At 54.6% G+C, this 13,130-nt stretch overlaps 1 pseudogene; it reads left to right on the forward strand.

Moving 5' to 3' along the window:
* LOC112322873 (zinc finger protein 512B-like) overlaps positions 1–12,884 on the forward strand; it is a 30,041-nt pseudogene extending 17,157 nt beyond the window's left edge.
* The last annotated feature ends 246 nt before the right edge of the window (positions 12,885–13,130 follow it).

The following is a 13,130-nucleotide window of genomic DNA, read 5'->3' on the forward strand; positions in this document are numbered from 1 at the left end:
TCTGCTGCTTCACCAGTGTGGGGGGGAACAAACAAGAGGCTGCTACTGCTACCTACCAAACCAACCTAATGCCAGCATCTTGGGGTACGGGAAATGAAACCTCATGTCGATGAAGCCACAGAGGTCCAGAGAGAGGAGGCCCAGACCCAGGCATCCCCAGGTGTGAGCCGGGGAATCTCACCAGTCACCCCAGGCCTCAGTTTTCTTATCACTAAAAGAAGAGGATTTAACTAGATGATCTCCCACTAAGCTCTGTAAGCCCAGCAGGTCACATACAAAGACAAACTTATGCAAGATGTTTTGGCTGGGGGGAAGTGGTAGGTGGGACGACTGGGGGAAGAGATTTTTTGATAGAAATCTCTGTAGTATTTTTATCAACTGCAGATGAAGCTACATGCTCAAACAACAGTAAAAAAAAACCCCAAAAAACAAAAAACCACCTTAAAAAAAAAGACAACCTGAAAGTGAATCCAGCTCTCAAACTACTGGTTTGCTTTGTGAGTTTGATACTCAGTGGCACAATTCTTTAGGAGAGAAGTGTCTCCGACTGCCTCCTGGGATTTCCTGGGCGTGGGGCCACTTGGTCATGTCCCCCTTCCCCTTCCCGCAGGACGACTGACCTCTGCAGAAGTCTCCGGAGACCCATTTCACTCCCAACAATGACAAACTGAGAGTTCCCATTCTCCTGCTTCATTTAACCCCCCAAATTAAATATTAAAAAAAGACAAAAATGAAATGTCGCAGTATACATCAAAACTCTCAGATGATTGCATTCAAATGCTGGAATGACAAGTACATGCTGGTTGTTATGCTTTTCACTTGTCTATATTTTCTTTTAATGAAAGAGATCAGGAAACATTTATTTAAGGAGACAGGACTCATGGTTCCAGTGGCAGACTGTTACAGGTCACTTCTGAGCTAAAAATCTTTAGGGGTCCCATTAGCCAGCTGACTTCGGTCAAATCGCTTTACCCCTGCGGGGCTCAGCGTCCTCTTCGCTGGACCACGTGTCCATCCTCTGGGTGGACTTTTGAGGTAGGAGTGATGGAGCCCCGGGTGGACTCTGTTCTCCCACCTCCATCCAGCCTCTCTCCCCTTTGTCACCCTGGGACAGAGCTTCTGTCAGCAGCACCAGCACCACACCCTACTTTCCAGATGCGAAGCTTCCAGGGCCCTCAGTCCACAGTGGAACGTGAGGAATCTCACTGACCAAGACCGGTCTGACAACGGCAGGACAGCATTTTTGGCTGATCTGCAGACAAAGTAGAGTCATTGGAGACTCTTTACCAGTGGGCAAACTGAGGCACAGAGGAGTCAAGTGTGGTCTCACGTCACCCAGGTTGGTACTGGTGCTGCCCTTCCTTGCGGTCCCCTCCCTGTAGATGTTCCTTGGCCCAGACCTGTGGCCTGGTTAAGGGGCTTGCTGCTGCATAGCGCCGTCCAGTAGGAAAACCCTAGTCACCAGGGCTCTGGGATGGCCCACTGATCCGCTCTGTGGCCTTAGGCAAACTACTGGACCTTTCTAGATTTTGCCTCAGGGCGGGGGGTTGGGTAGAAAGGTAGAAGGAGGTTAGTCTCTGCCTGCTCTAAAGTTTAATGCTTGAAATCAACTTATCTTAAGATTTATAAGCTTCTTATTGATAAAGGACCTACATACAGAAAAGCATACAGCTCGATGCATTTTCTCAAAGCAAACACACCCAAATAACCAGCTCCCAGGGGAGAGACCAGAACATCAGGAGTACCCAGAAGCTCCGTTGCTCACTCCCCCCAGCCACCCTCAACACAGGTAACCATTTTCAGACTCCTCCCACGTGGGATTACTTTTGCCTGCTTTTGAATGTTAGAGGAATGGGATGGTCACATATTTTTAATGCACTTTCTTTTTAAGCAATTAAACATTTAAGTTTGCATGTAAAGGAATTTCAGGAGTGTTTTTGTTTTGGGCAACCTGCAGGCTACTTTAAAATCACCCAAATGTGCCCTGGTTGGGTGGCTCAGTTGGTTGGAGCATCAGTCCCTTACACCAAAAGGCTGTGGGTTAGATTTTCAGTCAGGGCACAAACCTAGGTTTCTGGTTCAATGACGCGGTCGGGTCGGGGTGCATACATGAAGCAACCTATTGATGTTTCTCTCTCATATCGATGTTTCTCTCTTTCTTCTTCCCTCTCCCTCTCGAATCAACAAACATATCCTCGGGTGAGGATTTTAAAAAAGGATTATCTTTAAAAAATAAAATAAAATCACTCTATCTGAACTGCAAGCGATTGAAAAACCGGATTATTTTGTTCTGCCTGATCAACAGGCCGACTGTCTCGGGGGTCTCTCTCAGAACTCCCGGGGACCCCTTGCTAGAACTTCCCCTGCTCCTTAGAACACCTACGACGTGGATTCTAAAAGCCAAGCCAGATTAGCTTTTTAAGAACAAACAAACAAACAAACAAAATCCTTCCTTCAGAATAGTTTTAGATTTACAGAAAAGTTGCAAAGATAGTACAGACCGTTCCCATGTAATTTCCCCTGCTGTAAACATCTTACATCACTAAGATACCGGTAAGGTAACCGCGTTACGGAAACTGCATTGACATATTACTATTAACTAAACTCTATACCTTATTCTGATTCCGCTAGTTGCCCCCTCACATCCTCTTTCTCTTCCAGGACCCATCTAGGACACCACCTTCCATTTAATCCTCAGTCTCCTTAGGCCCCTCTGGGCTGTGACAGTTTCTCCCGTTTTTCATGACCCAGACAAGTTTGAGGAATGTCCCTCGGGTGGGTTCGTGTGATGTTTTGTTCATGGTTAGACTGGGGTTATGGGTTTTTTGAGAGGAAGACCACAGAGGTGAAGTGCTGTGCTCACCACGTCAGATCTGGGGTCCATGCTATTCCCGTGACTCGCCACTGATGATGTTGACCTTGACCACCTGGCTGAGGTGGAGATTGCCAGGTTTTCCCACTTCGAAGCCACTCTCCTTCCACCCTTCCCATAATGTACCCTTTCGCGGCGAGTCACTGAGTGTAACCCACATTCGCCAGGAGGAGGATGAAGCTCCACTGCTTTAAGGGAAGAACATTTACATAAATTATTTGGAATTATCTGTATGGGAAATTGGACTCTTCTCCCTTATTTACTTAATTAATCACTTCTTTGTATCCATATAGATTCACTCGTGGATATTTATTTTATTCTTTGGATTAAAATGATTTGTTTATTTTTTTTCTCAAATTGTTCCAGCCTTGGCTACCAGGAACTCTTTCAGGCTGATTCTGATGTCCCTTCGCCATACCCACAGCCTTTTGATCTTGGAGCACCTCCTTACTTCCTGGCATGACAAGGTGCTCTGGGCTCATCTTGAGTGTTTGCTGACCCATCTTTTCCCCTGGAGAGGCAGGCAGTCCTCATGGTGGTAAATGGCCCAGCCTTATCATCTGGCGCAAACCAGCCACTTGCAAACAACTTTAAATCTAGTTGGGTGTTTTGTGGGGGTCTCCCCCCATTTTTGTCTGTTGGTGTGGTTTGAATATCTATGGACTCACCTGAAGGCCTTACTGTCCCTTCTCCCAGACAGCTTTCAGTTTGCGGGAAGCCACTTTCCTGGCTTTACTTGGACATCGATGTAGACCCGCCCCAAGTGAGTCAGGCTGCAGAGCAGGGAGAATAAATTAGAGAGGTCCTCCTCCTTCCAGGCCTCTGACCTGCCAGCCTGGAAAACTGCTATATAAAGATAGATAAGTAGCCAACTAGCCACACACACATACACACAGAGAAGAAAAGGGAAAAGGCAACAGAGGCATAATGTCTGAGAGCTGGTGTTCAAAGGGAAAAAACAGAGAGGTGAGGGGGCAACCCAGAACTGCAGGTCTGAGCTGGCCTGGGGTTTTAGCCCAGGAGGAGAGGCTTCAGACCAGGACCAACGAAAACCTTTTAAAGTAATCGTTCCCTGCCTCCTTTCAAAGGTGAGCACTAATCACCTTCTCTTTCATTCTTCCCACCATTTCATCATTTTAAATGAAACCCCTTGCTTCTCTCCTGCTGCCACATCTGGCCCATCACAGAAGTGCTCCGACCTGCATCAGCTGCCCGGGACGCGGAAGGGGACTCTGAATTTGCTTTGCTTACCACAGAGTCGCTTGTGGGCTCTGTCCCTCTCTCACCCCCAACCTAACCCCTGCAGAGCAGAGGGCAGGGGGAAAGGAGCCAGACAGGTTACCCACGCACGTGACCAGGTAGTCAGGTTTTATGGCTGCCTACCCAGGGTGTCCCCTTTCCTCAGCCTCTCAGAGCTGCGGGGGGAGGGTGGGCAGGGCCTCCCTGGGACAGGGCCATAAACCTTTTATGGCTCCCTGAAATGTGACACATCACGTTGACATCACCTGTCCACCTTCATTCTTCTCTCCCTCTATCAAAAGTCCCTCTTCTCAGGTCCTGGTGCCCCTTCCCACATGTCCCTTGGGGGAGGATTGTACAAAGATCTAAGGTTTTCATTGGAGGTCTCACCAGGGCGATAGGGTAATAGGTCATTGGAACTGCATAGGCTGTAAAGGTCACCTTGACCTTGACTGAATGATAAGTATGACTGGAATTAGGCCTAGTGAATGCCATTCAGAAAAGCAAATTACTTTCACCTTATTTTTAATCTTGTCTCTACTCTTTCTCTCTAAATGATCAGAGAGCATTTTAAGGAAGGAAGACCCAGGCTTTCTGGGTGGGGGTGTCCAGTTTCCCAACACCTAGGGGAGGGGTAGCCAGGTGCCCCAGTCCTCAGCCAGTTGGTGGTGGGGCTGTGACTGGAACCTAGGCCTCCAGACGCCTCTAGCGTCCAGGCGCTTCCCATAATGGAAGGCTTCGCTCCATTAAAAGTTATTTTAGGGATTCCACAAGCCCACCACCATCCCCTTCCAAGGTGGAAAATTTATGTAAACGAGTCAAAATAAAGCAACAGTTTCTTAATAAGTATGTTTGGAGTTTCACTCTGGACTGAGGCGAGGAGATGAAGGCTTAAAGGTTCCAGTGTTCTTCTCTATACAGCGAGTCTATATTTAAAAATTTAAGGGCATATTCAGGTCTACACCAAGTCCACCAGTCCACACCCCATACCGCCCCCTCGGGTTAGGCAGGGCGCGGGTTCCGCCTGGCCCTCCCCTCCCGGTGACCCTTGCTTGCTGTCCCAGAGACATGTCCTAGGCCCCAGCTACTCTCGGAAACTGCATCCTTAACTAGCCCGACACCACCACCCCCGCTCAGAGGCCAGGGGGCCAGGCATCCGAGGAGGGGCTAGTGTTGGTGGTACTGGGAACCAGTCGCTGACGGGCGCTAGCAAGGAGGCCAGGTTAGGGGGCGAAAAAGGAGGACGGAGAAGGAAGAAAGGAGGGGGAACATTATTCAGAGCGGGGCTCGGAGGCGAGGACACGGAGGCTGGGGGGCGGGGTAAGAATCGGAACTGCGAGTCGGGTTGGGAGGATGGGGATGCTCGCGGCATCTCTAATACAGCTGCCAGGAACATCCCCGTGACATGAGTGGGGAAGAGCGGCTTTCACCCCTCCTCCGGGCTGCAAGGGCCCCAGGCCCGAGAAGTCCGTGCCCTGTCGCCTGGTGGCACGGCCCGTGACTCAGCCGGGTGACGACGGCGGCGACCACGCGAGGCCAGGCAGCAGGGAGGACTCGCTCTGACCGCAACCGCGGAACGCGGCGGGGGAGTGGGTCCAGGGGCTGCGCGCGACCGGGGAAGGGGCTGGGGCCGCAGCAGGGTGGAGGCGTGGGTCCAGGGTGCGCGCGGCCGGCGCCGGGGAAGAGGGGCGGCGGGAGCGCGCGCGCAGCCGCGGCGCCGGGCGGAGGCCGGGCTCGGCCGTGCGCAGTCTGCCCGGCGCCGCGCTCCCAGAGCCCGCGCCGCCTCCTAGGGCGCCCTGCGGGTGGCGCAGGTAGAGGCCGGGGCGAGGGCAGGGACTGCAGGGACCCCCCGCAACCCCGCCCCCGGGGCTCCGGTTGCAGCCTCCAGGCTGGGTCCGGGGCACCTCTTTGCCAGCGCTCGGGCCCGAGGAGCGGAGCTGCAGGCAGAGGAGGCGGAGGTGCTGCAGGGCGGGGCCGAGACGGCCAGGAGCCCTTTCTCAGCCCTCCGCCGGCAGCCGGGCTCCCGCGGCTGCGCCCTGGGCGCTGCTGGAGGAGGTGGGGGCGCCCCGCCGGGCGCCGAGGCGTGGTGACCCGAGCGGGGCGCGGGGAGGCGTGCCCGCGGCGGAGACTCGAGCCGGGCGGGGCCCAGGCCGCACAGCCGCGGTGGCGGCGGCGGACCTGTAAACCTTAATGACAGCAATCTTGCCTGTCTGCGCCGCTGACTCATGCGGTGACCCAGCCTCCAGTCACCCGGCGGCCTCCCTCCCTCCCTCCCTCTGGCCTCAGTTTCCCCAGCCGCGGAACAATGAGGCCACTGTGTCGTTATTCATTCCTTAGAGCCCATTCACTCCGGGAGCACCGCCGCCTCCCCAGGGAAGGGACCTAGGCGTCGAGCTTTTAATTATCCCTGGTGGGGTCGGGGCGGGGTACGCGGAGCTCTGTGGATAATTGAACACAGGGACTATTCCCAAGTCGGCTGAAGCTCTTTATTTTAAACCGTCCTTTCCACTCTATCACACTGAAATTTTACCCCTTCCCCTCCACTCTGGTGGGGTTGCTTGAAAAGCAATGAAATGACTCATCACCTCGGCCTGGCGTTTCATGCTTTTCACAAATACTGCGTGTTTAATCAGTTTACTCGCGAAGAGCTTGAGCGCCTACCTTGGGCCAAGCCCCGAGTGGTTAGGACACAGCAGAGCAGGAGGCTGGCCTGTTCTTAAACCCAGTCTGTCAGTGGAGCCACATTGGAGCAACCTGCTCGAATTGTTAGATCCTGTGTAAGGATAAAAAGGATCAAATTACTGATACAAGCAACAGTGCCTGAATCTAAGCCACACACAAAAGAATACATACTTGTATGACCGCCTTGCAACAACCGTGGGAAAGATAAATCTCATCCAGACCCCATCGAGAGCCCATCATTTGCTGTCTGGGATGGGGTGCGGGGAGGTGACGGGTCGGGGACAAAGGACCTCTGAGATGACAGAAGTATCCTATATCTTGATTAAAGTGGTTAGATGGGTATATATGGTTGTCCAAACTCACCAAACTCTAAAATGGGTGCATTTTGTTGCACATACATTACACCTCAATAAATTGACTGAGGCCATTAGCCTCGGCAATCTGGAAGCTTCATCAAGAGCATATGGCCAACCAGCCTCTTGCATCATCCTTAGCATTTGAGAATGCACTGAGAGAAATAACTTAAAATACTACAGCCACTTCACTTTGGAGAAGGAAAGGCATTGAAGAAGTTATGTGCTGAGGACTCCAAAGAGAAGACTCTACATACATTATTTACTGAAATCTCACAAGCCCTGAATACTGCTGTAGCTATTATTATCCCCATTATACAATGGAGGAAACAAACTAAGAGATGAGATGACTTGCCAGCCTCCCTGGGCCGATCCTGGGAGGCATCACTGAAAGGGACTGTCTACATTTCCCTGTAGACTTAGCTGATTTTCTCACTGTCTGTGGGAAGGGGAGGCTTGAGATGTGGAGACACCAGCAAAGGCTTTAGAGGCAAAGGAGACCCTCTTAGAATGTGCCCCCCACCCTGCCCAGCTGTACGGGTGTGACTTGGGGCAAATTAACCTCTCTCAGTCTTTGTGAAATGGAGATAGTGCCCTCAGGTGTACTGAGATGCTGGGAAGTATTCAGTTGGATGCCCCTAAATGTTAGTTTCCACTGTGACCTTGAACCTATCTCTTTCCTTAAAGGGCCTCGGTTTCCTCAACTGTAAAATGGGAGGGTGGGCTTTTAATTCTTCCACACATCCTATAGCCTAGAGGATTTTGGAGGTCAGCTGGAGAAAAAAGGATTAAGAGATTTCCAGGGATTGAAGACAGCTGCATTTTCTGGAAGGGCGTGTCCTAGAAGGCCCCGCCTCCCCAGCAGAGCCTCAGAAGTGATCTTTGGGGCTTTTGCAATCCACCTTTGCTCCTCAACAGGGGGATTCTTCGGACACCCCTGTGAGGGTGGCCACAGCCTCTGCTGGGACTTGCCCCTTGGTAGCAGCTCACTCCTGTATGAGGCAGCCGCCTCCACTCTTAGGCATCTCTGGTTTCCAAACCCTTCCTAATGTGGACTCCATCTGTCCTTCTGGGTCCTTCCCTCCCAGCCAGGCCCTTGTGACCAGGCCCTTGACCCCCTTGGGAACATTTCCTGGATTCCTCTTTTCTGTCTGTCCTGACCTTTCCCCACGCTAAGAAGTAAGCTGAGGAGGAAAGGCCCGGCCTGAACAGAAGGCCAGCTTGTGGCCTGCCCGAAGGGACAGACGGCCTGCTCTCAGCACACAGTGGGACGCGCCTCAGCCCTGTTCCCAGGGAGCAGGGGGAAGGCCACTGTGACCTCCTCTGAAAGATGCCCTCTGTTTCTGGTTCTGGGGTGCCGGACCCTCAAACCTCTGCTGCGCACCTCTCATTGTTCGGAGGCCCCCCAGCCGGGGAGATTTACAAACTGCAGCACAAATTCACACACCCCACACACCCCACAGGGCCCGGGCAGGGCTGGGGGTCCTTGAGAAGGGACTCCCCCTTCCCATTTGCACAAAGGCCCCACCTGTACTCGCTGTAGTTCTGGCCTGCCCCCCACAGGAGATCAGTCCCCTCACCTCCAGGCTTCTCTGGACTGTAAGACCTCAGGACCCTGAGGACACCCCCAGCCCTCCCACTGGAAGTTCTCGTCCCATGTGGGGTCCCCCACCCCTCCACTGCTCTGGGTGCCCTACCTCCAGGGCCTGGCTGAAGGCACAGCTTAGTTTTTTCCTCCCTGATTTCCTCTGTCACTTTTACCTGGACCTCTCCGTCATGGTCTACCTGTTTATTCCCTACCTGCTTGTTTGGCACCTGCTTGGGCCAGCCCCCGGGTCAGTGGGCCAATGCTACCTACAAGTCAGTGTCATACAGAGTGACCAGGGCCATGGTAGGAGCACTGTGAAAGCTCAGGAACCTGGGGTGGGGAGTGACCTGTAATCCCTACTGGAGGGAGCAGTCAAGGAGAACTTCCCAGAGGAGGTGGCACTAAGTGAAGGTATATGCCTGTACCTCCAGTCTTTGTGACTCATTGCATGGTGAGCTGTCCCCATCATTGTAAAGGGAGGCCTTGGCGTGGGATGGGGACTGAACTTGAGTCCCCAGCCTTGGGAAAGGGTATCCAACTCAGCCTCGGTGTCCTTGTCTATGAAATGAGAATGTCCACCTTGTCCTTGAGAGAGAATAGTTGAGGCGGTGTAATGAGGTGATACTAGAGCCAGACATGTTGCCTTCGAATCCCAGCCTTGTCACTAGGAACTACTCAGCCTTGGGGAGCTAGCTCACCCCTGACTTGGAGCCCTCATCTGAAACATGGGGGCCGTAGCAGGAATCCCCTCCAAGAGTTGCTGGAAGGATTTGAAACTTTTTGATCAGGAAAGTGTTAAGAACAGAGCTTGGCCCATGGTGAGCCCTATGCATACAGAATAGGTACATGCTTAGCAGTCCCTGATACATAGTAGGAGCTCAGTTAATGTGCCAGGACACAGATGACCTTGAACATGTCTCTTCATTCTGTCTGACCTTGACTGCTTTACCTTTAACTGTCTCTTTACCAGGCTGGGGTGAAGACATGTTCGCGGTGCTCCCTGGAGTCACACAGCCAGCCTGGGCCTCGGACTGTGCAGGGGCAGGTCCGTCACTAGGTGGGTGGCAACAGGTACTGCCCTGTACCTGTTTCCTCACGGTTGGCACTGTCACTTGGAAGATGGCAATGCTCCTTCTGGTGATCTGATTACTTCCCTCACTTCTCCCTTCCCAGAACACGAGCTTGCCTTGGCTGCGAGCAGATCTCCATGATTACTGCTTTATTCTCAGTCACTTCCTTCTCCTGAACGTAAATCTGTACGTACAAAGCAGCCCGGTTGCTCCTCAGACAGAGGAACCCTAGGCCCCAGCGGCTCCGCTCCCAGGTGTATATATCCATGAGGAACGAACACCTGGGTTAGGCAGGGTGGCGCCGACTGCACCGCTCGGACCCAGCCCCGCCCTGCCTGGTCCCTCTGGGTGCCGTGGGCGTGGCTGATCTCTTTTGTGGTGGAGGTGCTGTGGGTCCCCTGGGTCCAGCAAGAGCAGGCCTGGGAAGGATGGCAGCCAGAACAAGGTGAGATTTCCTATGCAGCACGACCCATTGAAGTTGGGGTTGCTGGTGGCCCAGGATGGGCAGAGAGTGCCCCAGCCAGGCCCCCCTCTGCTTTGACTCAGGAAGTCCAGCCAGTGACAGGACAGAAAGGAAGGAAAAAGGCTTCCAAAGACTGAGAACCAGGCCTTCCGAGATGTTCCTCTCTCCCTGATGATGAACCAGTGGGAGCTGAATTCAAGGCGTACGCCCAGGTGAAGTGTCCCAACTCAGGGTGCTGGCTGGAGCTTCCCAGCATCTATGGGCTCAAGTGCTATTACCAGCAGTGCCAGGGGGTGCTGTCTCAGAAAGGCTGACCTTTCCTTGCCCCTTCTATGAGGTTGCCTTCAACTCCAAGGCCCAGCTGCACAAGCGCTGGATTTGGAACCACATGAACTGACCCCTGCCTGCCCCCGGCCTGGGCCAGTCAGCCGGCCAGTCACCATCAACTGGCCTGTTGGGGTCAGCAATCCCACTGGAGCGAGCACACCTGTCACTATCGACAAATCCATGGGTGTCAGCATACCCATCAGTATCAGCAGGGCAGTGTCAACCAGCAAGCCTGTGTCGGTCACCAAATCGGTGACAATCAGCAAGCCCATGCCAGCCACTGAGGCTGCACTGGTCACTAGGCCTGTACTGGTCATCAGGCCCATACTCGTCACCACGTCTATGCCCGTCACCAAGCTAGTGCCAGTCACCAAACCGGTGATTGCAAACAAACCGGTGCCAATGATGAAACATGTGACAGTTACAGGCCTGTGCCAGTCACACAGCTGGTGAAGGTCAGCAGGCCCATCACCATCAGCAAACACACACCATCCTGCAAAATGGTGCTGCTGACTTACTCTGAGAACAAAATTCCTCGTGCCACGGAGAGGCCCAGCAGGAAGGAAAGGGCTGTGGAGCACCCAGACAGCTGCCCCTCCCACCCAAACAGGCAGGGCCCCGGGATGGGGAGCATAGCCCGTCTACCCTGGGCCAGGCCCCAGCACAAACCCCAGCACTGGTCCCCTTTCTCTGGGCTGCAGGCCCTTGTGGGGCAAGGAAGCACCGAGGGCCTCGGGCCCTGGGTCCCCACCTACGGAGGCAGACAAGCGCATGAAGCACAGAGGGAAACAGAAAATGGCCATCTTAGGGCCCTTCAGACTCAAAGGCCTGTGCAAAGCAGAAGGCACGTCTCTAGCGAGGCTGGCTCCTGTGCCGAGAAGCAGGAAGTGCCAGCACTGTCAGCAGGGAGGTGTTGGCCCCCGAGGTCCACCCAACCCTAGATGACCCTGAGGAGCAGTGGCAGCGGGCCATCCGTGAACGTGTGGTCACCCCAAAGACCCCTGTGGGGCTCAAGAAGCACATAGAGGTGTGTCAGAAGCTGCAGGAGGCCCTCAAGTGCCAGCATTGGCAGTAGCAGTTCAAGTCCAAGACCTGCCTCAACTGCCACATGATGACTGAGCACAGCGCCAAGCCCTCTGACATGGAGCCCTCCCAGGGAAGTGAGCAGGAGGAGCAACAGGGGCTGTGCAAGGTGCAGAAGCAGATGGGGGGCTGCATTGCCCCTGGGAGGGCTGTGGGGCCGCCTTCTCCAGCTTCACGGGCTACCGGTACTACCAGCTGTGAGAAGCCGCCCTTGGAGGTGACAGTCCCTCCTTCCCCTGCCCCCGCAGCTGCCAGACCTACCGCACCGATGCCAGCCAGCAGAGACTACTGCACGGGCTGAGAGCACACCGCCTGGCCCCAAGAGGAGCCGGAGGACAAGTCCCCCGCCGCCTGCCTGGACGGAGGGCCTGTAGGGTATCAAGCGGACCCTTCAGCAGCCACAGCAGCCACACCTTGGCCCCGCTTGCCCTGTTCCACCTGCAGGAGGTTGCAGAGGATGAACTGACCTGAGACCAGACCGACCAGCGGATGAAAGATGGCCTGGTGCCTGGGATGGCACCGCTCAACACACGCAGCCAGGTCTCCCCACACTCAACCCCCAGCTGCTGAGGAAGAATGAAGTCAAGGAGAAAGGCTAGCCAGCTGCCCCACTGACTGCTGAGAAGCCATCTTCTCTGGCGTGTTGGGCCTCAAGGCCCGCCTCAGCAGCTGCAGCGAGGGAGACCACCTGGCGGCATGTCCTGCTGTGTCCGAAGGAGTTGCGCTCCGAGAGTGGCGGCAAGTTCCACATTCTCAAGGCCCATGCAGAGACCTGGTTCTGTACTCAGGCCAACCTCCCTGCCAGATGCAGGACCCAAGACTCATTGGCCCCAAGAAGACGAGTCTGGCAGGAAGGAAGAAGCGGCACCTCAAGCCCAAGGAGTGGCCCCCCGAGGAGGCTACACCCAAAATGTTCCCCCACCGCCAGGATGACTGGCCCCTGGAAACAGAGGCAAAGGGGCCCAGAGCTCCACTGGCCAGAAGGAAGGTGAGGTGAAAGCTGGCAAGGTACCCAAAATGTGAGCATGGTGGCTGGCAGGTGGGTGGGGCCCGGTCCCCATGCTGGCCACCAAGCCTCCCTCTGTCCAGAGTGGGGTAGCTAGCTCCGGCACCCTGCCCTCCAGTCCCCCATGCCTCACCCCTGTCTACTCCTCTTTCCAGTGTGGGCAGCCAGCCCCTCTTCTCCCTGAAGGTGGCCTTCCCCTGAGCAGTCTGCTGCAGGGCACACCTGGGCTGAGCTCCCTGGGGAGGGCCGATGACAGCCACAGAAGTGCAGTAGACTGGAGAGACGTTCTCAACCTGACAGAGTCTGGGGCCCTGGCGAGGCAGGGGGAGGGTCTTCGGCCTGCCTGTGCCTGACCTGGTCTCCTGGATGGGGAAGGTGCCCCTGCTGACAGGCTCTCTGCCATCCCCAGTGGTCTTTCTGCTGGGGGCAAGGGAGGTGCTCTGCTTC

The sequence above is a fragment of the Desmodus rotundus genome, chromosome 10 (assembly GCF_022682495.2).
Source record: "Desmodus rotundus isolate HL8 chromosome 10, HLdesRot8A.1, whole genome shotgun sequence".
Classification (NCBI taxonomy): Eukaryota; Metazoa; Chordata; class Mammalia; order Chiroptera; family Phyllostomidae; genus Desmodus; species Desmodus rotundus.